Genomic DNA, 14,524 nt, shown 5'->3' with positions numbered 1-14,524 from the left:
GGGACCGGTTTGATGGAAGACAATTTTTCCATGGATGGGCTTGAGTGGGGGAGATGTTTTCCAGAAGATTCAAGTGCATTATATTTATTGTGCACTTTATTTCTATTATTACATCAGCTCCACCTCAGATTATCACCTCCAGGCATTAGATCCTGGAGGCTGGGGACCCATGGTTTACAACACAGGAGGAGAGAACCTGGTTCTTTTCAATCCTGATCTAGACTGTTTTCCACTCTGCCACACAGCTTCCAGCTCAGATCAATGCTTTCTCAAACAGGACACCCGAGAGGATCTTAGGCCGTTTCAAGGGAAATGAGTCTGTGAATGGGTGATTTATAGCTGCAATAATGCTTAGCCTAAAAACGCCCAAAGAAAGAAAGCAGACTGTGATAGGTATCGCTTGAAAGAAATCCAAGGCCTGTTTATACCTAGATATGGTGGCTCCTTCATCAGAAAGGAAAGGATACGGATGAAAAATAATTTAGAAAATATGTAAGAGAGCTGAGGGCATTTAAAAATATTGGTTTTGCCTATTTTTATTCTGTTTGATAGAAATAGGAAGCAGAGGGGACTCTCACACAGACTGGAAAGGCAACAATTATAGTTACAGTTGGGAGCAAAGATGTATAATGTCTTTTTCTAGCAGGTTAAATGTACCTAAGTTAGCTTAAATATTCATGGTTAAACAAAATAATATATCCATGTTAAAGAATAATACCAAATAAAAAGAATAAGCTACAGATGTTGAAAGATTTGTAATATCTACCAGCAGATTAAAAGAACCAAGATGCAGAAAAATGTGCATATATGACACCATTTATATTTTAAAAACACACACACACACAAATATCTATATATTTCAGCATATATATAAAGTTTTATATATAAATGCATGGTAAAAGTCTCAAATGATACACTTTGAGATAGCAGTTTTGAATCAGTACAGATTTTGCTCAACAGGGGACATTCTGCAATGCCTGAAGACATTTTTGGTTATCACAGTGGGGACAGAGGAAGTTCAATTGGAATCTAGGAGATAGAAATTGGGAGTGCTATTAAGTATCCTTCAAGACAGCCACACAGCAAAGAATTACCTTAGCCACCATGTCACTACTGCTGACATTCAGAAACCCTGCTCTAAATTGATAATAATGGCTTTCTCTGGACAGTTAAGTGGAACCTAAGAGAATTTTGGAGATGCAAAACAGAACTTCCACTTTATTTGTACTATCTGTACTTCCATTAAGATACTGTATTAATACATTAGTGTTGCTGCTGCTGCTGCTGCTAAGTCGCTTCAGTCGTGTCCAACTCTGTGCGACACCATAGACGGCAGACCACCAGGCTCCTCCATCCCTGGGATTCTCCAGGCAAGAACACTGGAGTGGGTTGCCATTTCCTTCTCCAATGCATGAAAGTGAAAAGTGAAAGTGGCTCAGTGGTAAAGAAGTCACCAGCAATGCAGGAGATGTGGGTTCGATCCCTGGGGTTGGAAAGATCCCCTGGGGGAGGTAACAGCAACTGTTTCCAGTATTCTTGCCTGAAGAATTCCATGGAAAGAGGAACCTGGAGGGCTATAGTGTATGGGTTATTAGGAGTTGGATATGACTGAGGGAGCACTATTCATATATTTAACAGGTAAGTTTTTAAAAAATGAAGTTTAAAACACAACAGGTGCCCAAATGCATTGTCAAATTTGGATTTCCCCTTAAGTCTGTTAACATAAGAAATGTGATAGTTCTTTAAGCAAGCTAGTGACAAGTGATATTTAATATGCAGTCTGGTGCACTGAGAGCAGCACAAGGAACATTCGGCTTCTCTAGGGTGAGTGGGAATTTCTGGAATGTAAGTGGGAGACTGCTAATTTCCTTCATTATGCTATAATTTCATTCTATGAAGGAGGTTGATGGATTTACAAGGTAAGTTAGGGAAACTTCTAATATCTATCTGGAGGCTTTGTTCATTGGAAAAGACTTTTCAAACCCTGCTGAAAATTTTTTAGTCTTTATACCTCTTAGGGCTTGTATAGAAATCTATTTAGAGTATACTTGATGGATAAGACCCTCTTACACTGTTACTCTTAAGTGTCTATGTATTTGTTCTTTAAAGTGTATACTTGAGTATTTTTAGTGATGAGTCATCTCACAGGCCCACTTCTCATATTTTTTATTATAGAATATTGCCAGCAGATGGAAGGCTGAAGAAAATGCTATCATAAACAACTATGTAGCTACCAGCTAGGATGAACAGATATTAATAATTTGCCAATTTGGACTCATGTTTCACTTCTCAATTGATCTCTTTCTCTTTAGAGAATACAGTATGACAGGCAAAGCTGAAGATTCATTTATGCCTCTACCTCCCCTATCCAGAATAACCTGTGTTCTGAACTTGACACATAGCCCTTCACCTATGTTTTTATTCTTTATAAAATGTAAGTATAACTTACATGTATCTATCGCACACACATACTTGGTTTGCTTTTAAAGTTTAGGTGAATGAAATCCTTCTGCATGGTTTCTTTTCTTTCATGAAATGCTTATAACAATTCATATGAGAACAAGGAGTCCTAGTTCATTCATTTGAAATGCTACATGTATCATATTCCATCATGGGAATATATCAGTTTAGTTGTCCATATTCTATTTAGTTTCCTTTTTAAAAATATTATAAATAATGCTGCAGTGAACATCACTGTTTATGGTTCCATGATTATATGGATGGAAGTCCCTCTAGGCAAATATTTCCAGAAATGAAACTGCTAAACCATAAGAAGTGTACATCCTCAAAGGTATTAGATAGCAGATAAACACTTTGCCTTTCAGAGTGTTTCAGTTCACTTATAGTTTCACCAAAAGGGTATACAAGTTTCTGTATTCTTGCAAACACCTGATTCTTTTTTTTTTTTTATTCTTCATTCTGCTGTTAAGCCAATCAATTGAGTTTATTTATTTTGGTATATATTTTTTCAGCTTAAATTTTCCCATTTGGTTCTTTAAAAAATTTTAAAGTTCTTTTCTGAGACTTTATTGTCTTACTGAGACTGTCTATTTTGTCATGGTTCTACAGTGTGCTTGTAATCCTTGATACATTATTGTGAAGACTGCTCTAAAATCTATCAGATACGTCTAGCATCCCTGTCACTTCCCCGTTGGTGTCTATGTATCTCTGTTATCTACCTATGCATCCTTAAGTCTATCTAGGGTCTATCTATATCATCTTTGAGGGCTTCCCAGTTCTTTGTTGGCCAGTGATAGTGAATGAATCCTATGTTGGATTCATAAAATGTTGGATTATGTTATGACACTCTGGATCTTACTTAAACCTGTTTTTGTTGGCGTTTTCTCACCCTGATACATCAGAGGAAGGAGAAGGCACCACCTCATTAGTGCCAAACATGATAGAAGTCAAGTTTCCCAGTAAATTTCTCTTTATCAATTGAAACCTAAAGGGAACAGTTTCCTTATTCCTGCCTGACAGCGGTAGAAATTCTGGATTTCTGTATCTTGCCAGCTGCCAAGAACAGGAGTATCTCATTACTTATTATTTCATTTCAACATAGCTTCTACTGACACCATAGAAGCAATGGTTTCATTATAACTGGAGAGTAGTGGAAGCCCTGACTCTCCACAGGCCTGTTCGTACGTTACTGCAGCATATGATGGACTCTTCACAACTTTTGGGTGAAATTGGGAACCCTAGCTTCCCACCTAGTCTACACTGAAAACATGAGGGGGCCCTTGCTACTGTTTACTAGGAATAAAAGTGACTGTTCCTGACTCATTCTTCTTTGACACATACCTGGAGAGTGACATGTGATGCCTTGTTACTATCTGGAAGAGTCAAAGTCTAGGCATCCCCTTGTCTTTTGCTAGCATAGGTGTAGGTATAACCACAGTTTTTTCCTGTAGTGTTTGGCTGGAGTAGTGTGTTCTTACCTAAAAGTTTTGTGTCTTTCTAAGCTGTCCTTCTCTGGTCCTTTTCCTAGAGAGAGCATTTATTCTTTCGGACTGTGCTCATTGCATATTCCTGGCTTCTTTAGTCCATATCTTGGATATTTTAGGCTAAGAGGAAACCCAGGAATCTCAATATCATGCCATTCCTCAGTTCCTGAAGTCCCAATCAATCTACTTGCTTATCTTCACTTTTGAGAGTTTTCTTATGTTTGTTTCACAATAATGTTCAGAAAATTTTGGCTTCATTTAGCAAGAAAAACAGGGAAGTACATCTGTTCTGTATTTCCAGAAGTCTTCTTTGAGTTTTTAATGTTATACTAATTTTGGAGTCATAGAATAAACCTTACTTGGCCATGATGTTTTATTCATCCCTAACATACTCTGATTCAGTAATCTTTATTTTTATTTTTTGGTATTTTGAATATGAGTTGTCAAGAGGATTAGCCTATAATTTTCCTTTGATGTAATAAATAGCCTTGTTGGTTTGTGTGAGAAACTTTGCACTGGCTTTATAAAGCAAGTTGAGAAGGGGATTCCTCAACTTTTCTCTGGAAGATTTTGTGTTGGAAAGATATTTTCTTTACAGTTTTGAAAGATGTTACTAGGGAAGCCCTCAGTTTAAGGGGTTATTTTATGGATTTAATCTCTTAAGCAGATATAGAACTGTTCAGATTTTAAATTTTTTCTGTTAGTTTTGGCATGCTAGGCTTTTCTATGCTTTTCTTCAGTTTCTTTTATATTTTTAACTTTGTTTACATAAACTAATCCTTTTATTTCCTAGTAATTTCTTTATGATTTCAGTAATTTCTCCTTTTTATTTTCACTAATGATTTATGTTTTCTCTTTTTATTATTGATCAGCCTGTTATTTATATTTTAAAATCACTAATTTGGGGATTTTTGTTTTCTATATTTAAATTCTATGATCAGTTTTACTGTTATTTTGCCTTTATTGTTTCTCCTATTTTTTTTGTTTTGTTTTGTTTAATTTGCTGTTATTTTCTTTAAGTGAATGCTAAGTGAATTTCAGGCTGGTATTCTAATGTATATATTTAAAACTGACAGTTTTACATGTATCCCACAAGTTTAACATGCCTTATTTTCATTATTAATAAGCTTAAACTAAATAATGTCCACAGTCTAATTTCCACTGAGATTTATCCTTTAATTGTTGGGTTATTTTGAAATTATTTAACTATTTTCCAAGTAGTTGTCTGTTGGGCACTGATTTCTGGTTTCTACTGTCAGAAAACATGTTCTGAATGGCTTTTTTTTTTTTCTTTCAAATCTGTTGATACTAGCTTTCTGATATAGCATACTGTAAATTTTTTTCACGCTGTGAAATCTAGAATGTTTCACTCTCAAACCCACTTAGGGAAACACCCTGGTCCTGATTCTCATTTCACGACCATTTGATATGTATAAGAAGAAACATGCACTGTTTCAGTGTTGAGTGTGATTTTTTATATAAGCTACTTAGTTGATATTTATTCATACAAATCATGTGTTTACTTTTGTTGATTTGAAAATTTTGTAAACCATGAGTCTCCTTCTTTGATTATATATTAGCCTATTTCTCCTTTATTTCCTTTATTTTGTTGTACATATTTTTAAACTATACCTATGACATTTTAATTTTCATGTTGTTTGGTTATCTTTGTTATTTTAAGTAGTGCCTTTTACCTTAAGGTCTAATCTGTTTCATTTTAATATATCTACTCCATCTAGTCAAGGCTATGGTTTTTCCAGTGGTCATGTATGAATGTGAGAGTTGGACTGTGAAGAAAGCTGAGCGCCGAAGAATTGATGCTTGTGAACTGTGGTGCTGGAGAAGACTCCTGAGAGTCCTTTGGACTGCAAGGAGATCCAACAAGTCCATCCTAAAGGAGACCAGTCCTGGGTGTTCATTGGAAGGACTGATGCTGAGGCTGAAACTCCAGTACTTTGGCCACCTTATGTGAAGAGTTGACTCATTGTAAAAGACCCTGATGCTGGGAGGGATTGGGGGCAGGAGGAGAAGGGGACAACAGAGGATGAGATGGCTGGATGGCATCACCAACTTGATGCACATGAGTTTGAGTGAACTCCGGGAGTTGGTGATGGAGAGGGAGGCCTGGTGTGCTGCGATTCATGGGGTCACAAAGAGTCGGTCACAACTGAGCGACTGAACTGAACTTCAACTATCTCTAGATTAGTATTTCTATAACAAATCTTTTCCCATTCTTTTATTTTTATCTTCTGTATTCCTGTATTTAAGGTGTGTCTCTTTTAAGTTAAATAGAGTTTTAACATTTTAACCATACTGGTGACTCTTTTTTTCTCCCTATGAAATATTTCATCCATTACATTTAATGTATTATCAATTAAATTCATTTAAATCTGTCATTTTACCCCTTTATATAGTTCTTTTTCCTGCTGTATATTATTTTCCCTTTATTCTATTTTTTCTTTTACTTAATCAAACATTTAAATTCTTTTCATTTTTCTCTTTTGTTTGTTAATTAGTCTTTTTGCTATTATTTCAGTATATATTCCATGGATTACATGTGTCTCAGACAATTATAACATGATTAATGTCTCTATCCAAAATGATTGTTCCCTTGCTTGTCCAACACCTGTTCTTCTCAAGACTAAAGAGTACTAGAGAAAAATGGGGATTGGAAATAAGCAGGGCCCTATGGATTCCTGGGCACAAAAGTCTTCCTGTGTCCCATGCTTGTTTCTTGTTTGCAGGAAATAGGCTTCATTCAGCCTCCATGACCTTCCCTGAGTTCCAAAGTCAGGCTCAAATAGTTGCTATTTATGGAAGGAAGGAGATGCCTCAACAAGGGAGGAGCAGTCAAGAAACAGTAGCCTTGGGGAAGGGTCCTGATTTCTTAACAATGGGTGCACATTACAATGTCTTTGAACCGTTCTGTAAATAGATACTGAAACCCTCACCAGGTGGGAGAAGTTATCTCTATATTCCCCCAGCATGTAGACTTCCCTAGTGGCTCAGATGGTAAAGCATCTGCCTACAATGCTGGAGACCCGGCATAGATCCCTGGGTTGGGAAGATCCTATGGAGAAGGAAATGGTAACCCACTCCAGTACTCTTGCCTAGAGAGTCCTATGGATGGAGGAGTGTGGTAGACTATAGTCCATGGGATCACAAAGAGTCAGACACAACTGAGCAACTTCACTCATTCACTCATGTAGACTCCATACAGGTTTGGAACCAGAGGCTGATGATGCTGTCTCCCAATTATATCACCACCAACCAATCAGAATGTCCATAAGCTGATCACACTCTCCTCTTTAAACAGTTACTTTAAAACTACACTACCCACTTCAGGTTGGGGCATACTGTTTTGAGGACATTAGCCTGCTGTGACCACTTTTGCCTGTCAAAGTAATAAAGCTATTGTTTTCTACTTCACCTGAAACTCTGTCTCCAAAAATTAATTTGGTGTCAGGGTACAGAGGCCAGATTCAGAACCAGTTGTTCCTGAATTCCAACTGTTGTTTCTTCAGCCCTGTGAGACTCTAGAAAACTCTGCTAAGTTTTCCAAATCCTGAGATGCTGCTTTCCACTCTCCTTCCTATGGCCTCAGCTCTGTGCCACTTTAGTTCAGTTCAGTTCAGTCACTCAGTCGTGTCCAACCCTTTGCGACCCCATGGACCACAGCATGCCAGACCTCTGTCCATCACCAACTCCTGGAGCTTACTCAAACTCATGTCCATTGAGTCAGTGATGCCATCCAACCATCTCATCCTCTGTCATCCCCTTCTCCTGCCTTCAATCTTTCCCACCATCAGGGTCTTTTGCAATGAGTCAGTTCTTCCCATCAGGTGGCCAAAGTATTGGAGTTTCAGCTTCAACATCAGTCCTTCTATGAATATTCAGCACTGATTTCCTTTAGAATGTACTGGTTGGATATCCTTACAGTCCAAGGGACTCTCAAGAGTTTTCTCCAACACCACAGTTCAAAAGCATCAATTCTTTGGCACTCAGCTTTCTTCACAGTCCAACTCTCACATCCATACATGACCACAGGAAAAACCATAGCCTTGACTAGACAGACCTTTGTTGGCGAAGTAATGTCTCTGCTTTTTAATAGGCTGTTTAGGTTGGTCATAAATTTTCTTCCAAGGAGCAAGCATTTTTTAATTTCATGGCCACAGACACCATCAGGAGTGATTTTGGAGCCCCCCAAAATAAAGTCTGACACTGTTTCCACTGTTTCCCCATCTATTTCCCATGAAGTGATGGGACCAGATGCCATAGTCTTAGTTTTCTGAATGTGAGTTTTAAACCAACTTTTTCACTCTCTTCTTTCACTTTCGCAAAGAGGCTTTTTAGTTGCTCTTCACTTTCTGCCATAAGGGTGGTGTCATCTGCATTTCTGAGGTTATTGATATTTCTCCTGGCAATCTTGATTGCAGCTTGTGCTTCTTCCAGCCCAGCATTTCTCATGATGTACTCTGCATAGAAGTTAAATAAGCAGGGTGACAATGGATAGCCTTGACGTACTCCTTTCCCAATTCGCAACCAATCTGTTGTTCTATGTCCGGTTCTAACTGTTACTGTTGCTTCTTGACCTGCATGCAGATTTCTCAAGAGGCAGGTCAGGTGGTCTGGTATTCCCATGTCTTGAAGAATTTTACAGTTTATTGTGATCCACACAGTCAAAGGCTTTGGCATAGTCAATAAAGCAGATGTAGATGTTTTTCTGGAACTCTCTTGCTTTTTCAATGATCCAATGGATGTTGGCAATTTGATCTCTGGTTCCTCTGCCTTTTATAAATCCAGTTTGAACATCTGGAAGTTCATGGTTCACATATTGCTGAAGCCTGGCTTGGAGAATTTTGAGCATTACTTCGCTAGCTTATGAGATGAGTGCAATCGTGCGGTAGTTTGAATATTCTTTGGCATTGCCTTTCTTTGGGATTGGAATGAAAACTGACCTTTTCTAGTCCTGTACCCATTGCTGAGTTTTCCAAGTTTGCTGGCAGATTGAGTGCAACACTTTCACAGCATCATCTTTTAGGATTTGAAATAGCTCAACTGGAATTCCATCACCTCCACTAGCTTTGTTCATAGTGATGCTTTCTAAGGCCCCCTTGACTTCACATACCTGGATGTCTGGCTCTAGGTGAGTGATTACACCATCGTGATTATCTGGTTGTGAAGATCTTTTTTGTATAGTTCTTCTGTGTATTCCTGCCACCTCTTCTTAATATCTTCTGCTTCTGTTAGGTCCATATCATTTCTGTCCTTTATTGTGCCCATCTTTGCATGAAAATTTCCCTTGGTATCTCTAAGATCTCTAGTCATTCCCATTGTATTGTTTTCCTTTATTTCTTCGCATTGATCACTGAGATAAGAAGGCTTTCTTAGCTCTCCTCAATATTCTTTGGAACTCTGCATTCAAATGGGTGTATCTTTCCTTTTCTCCTTTGCCTTTTGCTTCTCTTCTTCTCATAGCTGTTTGTAAGGCCTCCTCAGACAATCATTTTGCTTTTGTGCATTTCTTTTTCCTGGGGATGGTCTTGATCCCTGTCTCTTGTACAATGTCATGAACCTCCACCCATAGTTTTTCAAGCACTCTGTCTATCAGATCTAATCCCTTAAATCTATTTGTCACTTCCACTGTATAGTGATACAGGATTTTATTTAGGTCATACCTGAATGGTCTAGTGGTTTTCCCTACTTTCTTCAATTTAACTCTGAATTTAGCAATAAGGAGCTCATGATCTGAGCCACAATCATCTCCCCATCTTGTTTTTGCTGACTGTAGAGAGCTCCTCCATCTTTGGCTGCAAAAAATATAATCAATCTCATTTTGGTATTGACCATCTGGTAATGTCCATGTGTAGAGTCTCCCCTTGTGTTGTTGGAAGAGGGTATTTGCTATGACCAGTGCGTTCTCCTGGCTAAACTCTATTTGCCTTTGCCCTGCTTCATCCTGTACCCCAAGGCCAAACTTTCCCATTACTTCAGGTATTTCTTGACTTCCTACTTTTGCATTCCAGTCCCCTATAATGAAAAGGACATCTTTTTTGGCTGTTAGTTCTAGAAGGTCTTGTAGGTCTTCATAGAACACTTGCACTTCAGCTTCTCAGCATTATTGGTCAGGGCATAGACTTGGATTACTGTGGTATTGAATGATTTTCCTTGGCAGCAAACAGAGATCATTCTGTCATTTTTAAGATTCCATCCAAGTACTGCATTTCAGACTCTTTTGTTGACTATGATGGCCACTCCATTTCTTCTAAGGAATTCTTGCCCACAGTAGTAAATATAATGGTCATCTGAGTTAAATTCACCCATTCCAGTCCATTTTAGTTCACTGATACCTAAAATGTCAATGTTCATTTTGCCATCTCCTGTTTGACCACTTCCAATTTGCCTTGATTCACGGACTTAACATTCCAGCTTCCTATGCAATACTGCTCTTTACAGCTTTGGACTTTATTTCCATCACTTACACATTAGTAAATAACCTCGAGGGGAAAATGTTACAGGTCTACTGACACAGTATTTTCCTTTTTTCTGTGATGCTAAATTCTCAGGTCCTGGCTATGTTTCTAGCTCTCCAGTACCTTCAACATATTAAAAAGGCATTGTGGATACATTCCTCAGTTCTTATCAGGAGAACTGATCTGCAAAAAGCTACTCCACCATCAGTAGTAATGGCAGTCCTTTTTACTTTCACCTAACTCTTCTTTAGAGTTTACGCAAAGAATTTTGGTGATTCTGATTATGAATAAACTTTCAAATTTGCATTTTCAGAATCTGTGACATGTTTGTTTCTAATTGGAGTAATTTCTAAATGATCAATGACCCTTTTCTGCTATAATATTTTCAATAATTTGCTACATAATTTCATCCAATAAGCTTTATATTAAACTGTGAAGAAGCCAATTTTATTGCTGGGCAGTCCAGATTATTTGAAAATTACAATTGCTAAAGAATTAAAATTTATAATGTGAAAGAATGATAAACATGCCAGAATTTACTTATTCGAATAAAAGTACCTCTCCTGCTTTGGAGGTCTAAACACTTATTCTAGTACTTCTATTTGATGTTTGATGCTTTTTTTGAATATTTGAAATTACTTTTAGAATATATTTTTAGAAACATGCTTAGTGGCACAAATATTTTTTCTTGGAGTTTGACATTAATTTATATAAGAAGTCAGTAGTCATCCAAGCCATATCTACTAATAATATAAGAGATCAAATTTAGACTTCTTGGAAGTACAGTCTACTAAAATCAAGTGCAGTGAAAGTTGCTCAGTTGTGTCCGACTCTTCATGACCCCATGAACTGTAGCCTACCAGGCTCCTCTGTTCATGGGATTCTCCAGGTCAGAATACTGGAGAGGGTAGCCATTCCCTTCTCCAAGGGTTCGTCCCAACCCATGGATTGAACCCAGATCTCCTGCACTGTAGTAACATTGGTTTCTATTTTTTAAGGTCTAATTCATCAACTTAAATAAAAATTAATCAAATGCCTATTAAATGCCAAACACTATGTTCAGTGCCACAGAGAATAGTGTGATAGTAATTTCAGTATGTGCAGTTGTTATATATGCATACATACATACACACTTAAGGTCCTACATATGCTTGCATACAAGCCTGTGTATACTTGTGCATATGCGTGTAAAACTACCATATGTTCTCATGTGTTTTTCATACTGATTTGTTGTTTGTCCCATTAGTTAGACTGTCAACTTTTCAAGGTATTTTTATATCTCCTGACAATGTCTGTTCTCGTATTTCATATATACTGAGAACTTGATTAGTGTTGACTGACTGATTATCTATAAGTCACCACTTTTAAATAATAAACTCAAAATTGCCATAAGCACAGGAGTTGTTTTATTACAATATTTCTTGCTGACAGTTGTTTCCCTTCTTATAATCTATGAGTAAAATATTTGCTGTGAATTGCAATGCCTTAACAGAAATTATGACAAAATTCTGATAGATGGAGCTCAGGCATCAACAGGGAAAAGAACTAGCTTGTGACTCATAAGAAACTGCATAAATCAAAGAACATGGGAAAACCTATTACAATGAGTACTGATTGACCCTGACCCCATATAGTTTAGTTCCATATGGGCTACTTTTCTTAAGGAAATGATAGGTTAATACACCCACATGCTTGGCACATGAGTCATCCCACACATTCATATTTTAAAAGACTTGTATTTCTTTTTGGCAGTGAAACATGCTTTAAAAAATGCATTCTGCTTTTCTTAGCACTTTACTCTTAAAATAAAAACAAAAAGAACAAAATGGAACTATAAAATTATATTCCAAAATAGTTGAGGTTAGGTTATAATAAATTAGATGCATCTGTAGGAAGCAACAAAAATAATACTGTATTTTTGTAGTTCTCTAATGTAGTAACTTTGTTGGCATTTAACACTGAGATATGAATGTGTGTTCCAGAGACTATTTCTATGATCACACATTACCCTACATTTTTTGTGAATTTGTGTGCCTCTGTAGTGATGGAATAAGTCTAAATCCTTGATCATTCCACTGACTATATCATCCTTTCCTTTCATATATGCATAACATATATGGATATCTAAACAACAAAATACAGAAGAAAATTTTTAGATGATGATATAACTTCCAAAACAAAGCATTTGCTTCTATTTTGACAAGTGTATCTATGGGCTGAATACAATTGAGGAAAAGTTGTTCTCTACCAAAATTTAATAAGGTAAAGAAAACCTTTCACAAAAATCATACAACATGATATTTTAGGATGAGTATTTGAAGGTGGATTACATGTCATTATGCCAGAGGTACATCATCAGAAATCAGATGGGTTGCAAATGGGGATAAAGTCTGCAAGGAAACTAGGAAATTACAAATGATTTAGGAATAACTGAGGCAGTGTGTAGAAATGTTATGGGTGACAGGTAATCAGTCAGTCTGTAAACTTTCATCCAGCTCAGAGTATAGAGTATCTGTCAGGACACCATATTGAAGATTGCTTCAGTAACAAATGAACCCAATCTCAGTGGCTCATAGCAATAAGTGTTTATTTCTCACTTGCGCTTCATGTACCCTGTGGTTCAGGTGTAACTCAGGTACATATCATTTTCACACTGGGTCCCAAAATGATGGAATTCCCTACTCAATATTTCTTGTTGTTGTGAAGGAGGGAAGAAAGAATATAGTGAAGCAGATTTTTGCTGTTAAAGTTTAGTCATTAAAATCAAATAGTCAAGACACAATTGAAAAGGTAGGGATGTACAATCTTGCTATATGGAGGAGTAATGGACCTTGGTCCTGGAGGAAAGCATGGCACCCCACTCCAGTATTCTTGCCTGGAGAATCCCCATGGCCAGAGGAGCCTGGCAGGCTACAGTCCATAGGGTCACAAAGAGTCAGACATGACTGAAGGACTAATCACAGCATAGCACAGCACAGTGGACATTGATGAGACTAGAGTTGTAAGCAACTGAAAAAACATCTGTGGAAAGACTAACAGTAGATTGAGCTGACTGAAGACACAATTAAAACCATGCTTTAGAAGGATTTATCAACCTGCAGAACTTAGGAAGAGACAGAGCAGGGACAAGAAGATCTTTGCTCAGGTATTAGGGCTAGAATAACCGTGACTATATAAGTCAAATATACCAGACTTGAATCCTGATTATTGGGCAACTTAAATTATCCAGAAAATTTAAATCTGAAAATTTTTAATACTCAACTTCCTCATCTGTAAAATGGGAATACAATAGTACCTATTTGATATATTTGCTTGCTGTGGAGAAGTTGCTTAATTTTCTAACTCTTCATCTGTTCCTCTGAAATGGGGATATGAGTGTCCACCTAAGAGCATGGCTTTGAGGATTAAATGAGTTAATAGTGTGGCAGACTCTATTTGTTGGCCAGCCAATATCAATTCTGCAGTTTGGCCTTTCTATTAGAACAACTTATGGGGATGTGGAGAATGTGGTGATTTTCTCAGACTATTTCATCTTTTTGCTTCCCTGAATATAGGGATGACCACTTGATATAGTTATGGCCAAAGAATTTTGACTGACGACTGAACATGATTTCTGGGGAAAATATTGATTTGCTGATAGGTGAGAGTCAACAACAAATTCACTTGGTATAGCAATGAAAGATCCCACAGCAGGTCTCAATGAAGATCAAAAATTCTGCATGCCACAACTGAGACCCAGACAGTCAAATAAAATAAATAGATAAAAATAAATATTAAAAAAAAATAAAAAGGACTCAGTTAGCATATACATTTCTCTTTTCCCCCTCCTTTTTCTTTATGGCCAACATGATGCTGGACCTTGAATAGTTTTCTCTTCTGTGTGAGTAGAAAATTCACATTTTAAAGATGATGGTGCAGAGAGGACCCAGATCTTTGATGACTTTCTTGACTAGCTAGATTGATCTCCAAACTTTTTGTCAAGTGAATAAAATAAGCCTATAGTTGGTTCTACCACTTTAATTGTATTTAATTGTTACATGTAACTGAGCACAAAGTGCTAGACATAGTATCATATATTAATATATATGTATATACATATCACATATA

The sequence above is a fragment of the Bubalus kerabau genome, chromosome 20 (genome assembly GCF_029407905.1).
Source record: "Bubalus kerabau isolate K-KA32 ecotype Philippines breed swamp buffalo chromosome 20, PCC_UOA_SB_1v2, whole genome shotgun sequence".
Lineage (NCBI taxonomy): Eukaryota > Metazoa > Chordata > Mammalia > Artiodactyla > Bovidae > Bubalus > Bubalus kerabau.
Note: the sequence above shows the minus strand (reverse complement) of the source record.